Source organism: Ixodes scapularis, unplaced genomic scaffold (assembly GCF_016920785.2).
Source record: "Ixodes scapularis isolate PalLabHiFi unplaced genomic scaffold, ASM1692078v2 PGA_scaffold4__175_contigs__length_147842914, whole genome shotgun sequence".
Lineage (NCBI taxonomy): Eukaryota > Metazoa > Arthropoda > Arachnida > Ixodida > Ixodidae > Ixodes > Ixodes scapularis.
Window position 1 is genome coordinate 70,936,164 of NW_024609879.1, and position 6,719 is coordinate 70,942,882.

The following is a 6,719-nucleotide window of genomic DNA, read 5'->3' on the forward strand; positions in this document are numbered from 1 at the left end:
TAGGAAAATTATTAAAGTTCGAGATAATTAAGTTGTTCACCCCTTACGAAAATGTCAGATATAGCCCTGATATATTTTATATACGGCCGGATATGCTAATATAAGCAGTCAAATAGTGCTGTATTTCGCCAGATATGGGAGCTAATACGGCCGTATTTCGCCATATAGGTGGGCAAATACTGCCAGATCTGGCCGTATAAGTGCGTAAATACGGCCACATGTCACCATATACGCGTGCAAATGCACCCCTGATAATGATATATGGGCCCGTTTCAGTCGTGCAAGCAAGAAGTTATATGTACTCGCTAAGACACTAGTTTATTGATCTATATTGCATGAGTCTCATGTAATTGGTTAACTACTGTCAACATCCTTAAAGTGAAGTTATTCTAGGTATTTGGACGAATTAATCAATTTCGCAATTTGAATATTGAAAGACAAATGAATTTGGTTGTATGTTTGATGGGGGACAATATGATGAAGTGCGATCGGAACGCGAGTTAATCAAATAATGGATTTTAGTCGCAGCTCTTAGACACCCGTTTCCGAGTTAAGCGGTTTTGGCGTCGCCATCGGTGCAACCGCTCCGCTAAATTTAGCGAGAAATTCGATTGGTACGTATGTCACGTGACGTCGATTTTCCTGCGAAATCTGGGAGTGAAACAAATTTTTTTCATGTTTCCCCGCTAAATTGAGCGGATAAACAGGAACCGTTAGCTTACTCAAGATGCAAGACGCTACTTAGCCGTCCCGAATCCTTTTCCCTTCAAACGGAAGCCGTTGCGCCCAGAGTACATTACGCAGCTCTTTCAAAACCATTCGAGCAGCATCGCATCCGTTCGTTTGCGAGCGTCGGCGATTCATCGTGTGTTGAAAGTCGGAAGATGTGCTGTCCGTGGTGTCTTTTATGTGTAACTCGTTCGTAAAAAAATTTGAAACAGTATACACATGATTTTAAATGTATTGGTATATATATATATATATATATATATATATATATATTTATTTATCTATTTATTTGTCGACACCATCCACAAAAAAATAGTCGCGTTTATTTTTTTATTTAAAATTATAACGTGGGCTATACAGCGTAAAACATAGTATCTTGAAACTCGCACAGTTTTGAGTTCAAAAGCTGGAATTAATAGAGTTGTATGTTCACTCGGTATTGACAGCAGGGTAGATGCTACGCGTGTTTTAGGCCAATCGTGTCTCCGGTTAGGGTCACGTGACTACAGTCTAGAATCTGATGACAAAGCAGGACATCGCACCTGCCTGGAGCCCAAGGCCACACATAGCATTCACAGCACTGTCAAGCTTCGTTACAAGTGACACATCTCCTCGTTGTGGCCCCATAAGATAAGCCTTTTGTTCCTGAAACCCCGTTTTGGCCTCTCCTTCGATCCTTTTCTCTCTCTCCCTAAGCTGAGAGGATTGTAAAAGGTAGTAGTCACGTGGTTTCACGGATGACGCGCTAGCCGTTGCCGATCTCGGAATGCGTTTAGCCGGACCTAGTTTGACGTGTGAATTCTCAATTTCTGGCTGCTGCATATGTCTGCTTCTGCAAGCGATTTCTTCAAAGAAGCCCAAGAATCTTTTTGTGTTGCGTTGAGTGTTCGGTTCTACAAACGACAGCTTGTGCTACATCGTGTCGAATCTTCACGGGCACCTTCTCGTTTCTGTGTTCGAGTGGTGGTTTTGCCGTGGCCGTGTCGACATCTCCCTCGGATAAGACCTTTCAAGTCGCGTGTCGTCAACGTAAGTGCGCTGCAACCTACTTCGTGACAATTGATCGTTTTTCCTAAATGTATTCTTCCAGATTACCTCTAGATTTAGGCCGTGTCTATCTCCTGGCAGCCGGGAGAATCATTGTGCAGAATGTTTCGGCATTGGTGCGATTGCGCTACAAGCAGAAAGTTTCGATATGCCGCCGACAAAGTTTTGACGTGTCGCCAAAAAACAACAGAAACACAGACTCTTAATTACGCGTTCCAAAATTTGACGAGCGGCTTTACGAGTCGCTTGTAGAAAGATTGTTGCGATTTTGCAAAATACTGGTAAACAATGCTAGGTTACCGTCATAATCTAAACTCTGAGATGAGGATAAATCAAATAACGGACAACTCTCATCGACTCAGGCTTTATATTATAATGTTTCCTAACCGGCATACAAACATACTTTCGCTCCTTCAAGGGTTACCGTCTCGCGGACGGCACAAACGGATCCCCTGACGGCGGCGTCTCGGCGAGCTTGCACACGGAGCCGCCGCCGACCGATCGCCGTTATCGGCGTTATGTAACGACAGGCACAGGACATCTACTCCACGAATAGGCAAAAGCCGATTCAAAGGCGTGCGCGAACGTAAACAACGGTACAAAAGTGCCTTTTCTCGCCGCTATGAGATGCGTGCCCTAAACTCGGTCATCCGCGGGCGTATCCCTCTCCTCCCGCTCGTACTTTCTCTAACTTTCTCTGTCTCGCGGTTCATGCCCGCAAAACGATCGTCGGGATACCGGGTAATCGCTACAGCCGAGCGCGGCACAGTTTACCATTGCTCCCGCTGTGGAGGGTCGAAGAGTCAGCTACCAGCATGCTGGACACCATTTTAGAGCGCAGCTCTTAGGGGCCCGTTTCCGGCTTGAGCGGCGTCGCCGTCGGCGTCGGCGTCGCCGTCGCCGTCGGCGTAACCGCGCGGTGCATCATGGGAAATGTCCCATAATGCACCGCGCGAGCCCCCCACCGGGGTCACGTGACCTCGTGGGGGGCACGTGACCCCCCGAAGTCACGTGACTCCCCTGAGGTCACGTGACCCCCTCCTCGAGGTCACGTGACCCCCGCCGATGTCGCGTGACCCCCCGATGACGTCATCCTCACTGATGACATCACCGGCATCCACATCGTCATCGTCATCATCACTGATGACGTCACCGGCATCCACATCGTCATCGTCATCATCACTGATGACGTCACCGGCATCCACATCGTCATCGTCATCATCACTGATGACGTCACCGGCATCCACATCGTCATCATCACTGATGACGTCACCGGTATCCGCATCGTCATCGTCATCATCACTGATGACGTCACCGGCATCCACATCGTCATCGTCATCATCACTGATGACGTCACCGGCATCCACATCATCATCGTCATCATCACTGATGACGTCACCGGCATCCACATCGTCATCGTCATCATCACTGATGACGTCACCGGCATCCACATCGTCATCGTCATCATCACTGATGACGTCACCGGCATCCACATCGTCATCATCATTGATGACGTCACCGGCATCCGCATCGTCATCGTCATCATCACTGATGACGTTACCGACATCCGCATCGTCATCGTCATCATCACTGATGACATCATCAGTGACGTCACTGATGTCGTCACCGGCATCCGCATCGTCATCATCACTCATCACTCGCTGATGACGTCATCATCACTGATGACGTCATCATCGACGTCACTGATGACGTCACCGACATTCGCATCGTCATCGTCATCATCACTGGTGAAGTCATCAGTGACGTCACTAATGACGTCATCGGTACCCGCATCGTCATCGTCAGTGATGACGTCATCAGTGACGTCAGTGGTGACATCATCGGCACTGGGTGTCACGTGACCCCCAAGGTCACGTGACCCCCCACTGGTTAGTTTAACCCCCCCCCCAGTGCCCTTCCCTCCTCCTCCTCAAGAGCTGCGCTCTAATTCGGTGTTACAGGGAGTTGTAAGCGGCTTTCATTTTTTTTTTCAATTCTTGCAGATTTGTTTTAAAAGAAGCCGTGAACGCTACACTTACGCGGTTTGTGCGAGAGTAATACGCCCAGGGGGACGTGATGTAGTTTTCTAATGTGCGCGATAAATCAGCTAATTAATTAAAATTCATTAATTAACTTTTAATTAGTGAAAATAAACATATGGATTCAATTAGAAACTTGCTGAGCGTCGTCTAAAACCCCTAAACCAGTAATTTTTAGAAAGACTGAGCGCGTGTGAAGCGCAGTAGTGCGCTGAAGTTACCGCTCGTGAACCAGGTACATGGCTGCGGCTAGATAAGAGACAGAAAAATTGCGCGGGCGCCTTGCCGAAACCGCTAGCCATGTACCTGCTCCACGATTGGTAACTTTAGTGCGCTTCTCACGCGCTGAAAGACTTTCTGAAAATGTCTGATTTAGAGATTTTGTACGACGCCCCGCTAGCTGCTTATTGGAACCGTATGTCTATTTTCACTAATTGAAAAGTTCATTAGCGAATTTAATTTAATTAGCCCAGTAATCGCAAAGCTTAGTGCCCACGTAATGCCCCCCCGGGCGTGTAACTCACTCGCAGAAACCGCATAAGTGTAGCTTTCATGACTTTTTTTTTTAACAAATCTGCAAGAATAATAAAAAAAAAAACCTGATATGGGAGGCAGATATACCCCTATTTGGCAGACCCAGATATGGATATATAAAAAATTGGGCAGATCTGGCTATATAAGGCTTATATAAACTAATGTGCTTGATATGGCCAGATCTGCCCAATTTTTTATATATCCATATTTGTCTTTTTTATTTAAGTCCAGATCTGCCATTTCCCTCTGCACGATAAATTTAGTCTGCTACGTTCACTGTCAACAAGTTAACAAAGCGTCTTCTTTATAGAGGAGCGCGAGAATGCAATGTCTGAAGCCCGCAATGGCAGACAAAATCTCCCGAATATCTTCTGCTATCATGAATTCCACAACGCCAGCCAGAGTCAAACCCCGCTGTGGAAGTCGACGTTAAGAGCGAAAGGCGGTCACGGGCGAATCCTTGGTGGTTCGACGAGGATTGGATCTTGCTCGCGCCTTAGAAAATATAACGAAGTTTTCTAGAGCGTATTAAGCGTATTAAGCGTAGAGCGTTTTCTAGAGCGTATTTCTAGAGCGACGAGGCTGGTACACGTGGTATGCGACACGCCGTTGCTGGTGAATGGGACACCGAGGACGGAAAGAACCTCCATTCCTATGATGCCACCCAGGAGCGGGTCAGCAAACCCACCGAACAACAGCGCTCTTCTTTTAGACGCATTGAGGCCCCGAGAGGGCTGCGTATTCCTCATTCATTCTGAGGACAGAAATAAGGCTCCCAGAGTTATTTATGACTCGTAAGACATCGTCTGTGTACGCAGACACCTTGACGGAACGCGATTCGGAGATCGGAAAGCCACGCTCTGAAGGCTGGTCGTTAATCCGCGACGGAGGAGGGGATCAAGACATAAAACAAAAAGTGCGGGCGACAAAGGGCATGCTTTGACGAACTCCTCGTAAGACGGGAAAGAACGATGTAGCCTGGCCATTGACTACGGCGTCGCTGACCAAATCCACGTACAAAACTTCAAAAATAAGAAAAAGAGTTGTTGGAAAAGCAAAAAGCGAGGAGCCTGAAAAAAAAAAAAAACGGTGTTGTACACTAAAGGAAAAATTGAGGAAAAAGGTAGCAACGGCGTATTTTCTTACCTTCTACTAACGCGCCCCCAAGCAGACGCGAGAAGAAGGGAGGAACGAAACGTTTTTCTCCTTCTCAAGGCAGACGGGAGAAAGCTTTCTCATCTTCTTTCGGTTTCGTCTTTCGACCACGTCGCGCATGTTGTTTAATAAATGTTGTTGAGATGATTGAGCTTCAACGGCAGCGAAGGCCACCTGTAATTCGGTCTTTATCGTTGTTTATCAAACGAGCAAACGAAGCCGCTAGAAACAGCGAAGTTCCGGAGCAGTGCCAGCTGCGCTACGTACACTGGGCTAAGATGGTTATCTCCGGATTGCGGAACCCACGCGGAACTATTTGTCCACAGTGGATGTGTCGACGGTGAGGACGTTATAGAAATCGATCTGACTGTGGTGACGCCTGCGGAGGCCTTCCGTCTCGGTCGTGTTGGTCAGGGCCCATTGGTCAGAGCAACACCACATAGACTGAAGGCCTCTGCATTATCTCCTCTCCCACTATGAAACGTCGTCAGAGTCGGATCGTGTTATCCCGGCTATTGGGCCGAACCCGACCTTCGACGCGCTGATTGGACACGAGCCCCAGACGAACACTGCCACAGCACTCGTGCCCAATCTCAGGCCTCGATCGATCTGACTGTGGTGACGCCTGCGGTGGCCTTCCGTCTAGGTGGTGTAGGTCAGAGCCCATTGGTCAGAGCAACACCACCTAGACTGAAGGCCTCTGCATTATCTCCTCTCCCACTATGAAACGTCGTCACAATCGGATCGCGCTAACTCGGCTATTCGGCCCGGGCCCGACCTTCGACGCGCTGATGAGACACGAGCCCCAGACGAACACTGCCACAGCACTCGTACCAATCTCAGGCCTCGATCGATCTGACTGTGGTGACGCCTGCGGAGGCCTTCCGTCTAGGTGGTGTAGGTCAGAGCCCATTGGTCAGAGCAACACCACCTAGACTGAAGGCCTCTGCATTATCTCCTCTCCCACTATGAAACGTCGTCACAGTCGGATCGCGCTAACTCGGCTATTCGGCCCGGGCCCGACCTTCGACGCGCTGATGAGACACGAGCCCCAGACGAACACTGCCACAGCACTCGTACCAATCTCAGGCCTCGATCGATCTGACTGTGGTGACGCCGGCGGTGGCCTTCCGTCTAGGTGGTCTTGGTCAGAGCACCTTGGTAAGAGCTACACCACCTAGACTGAAGGCCTCTGCATTATCTCCTCTCCCACTA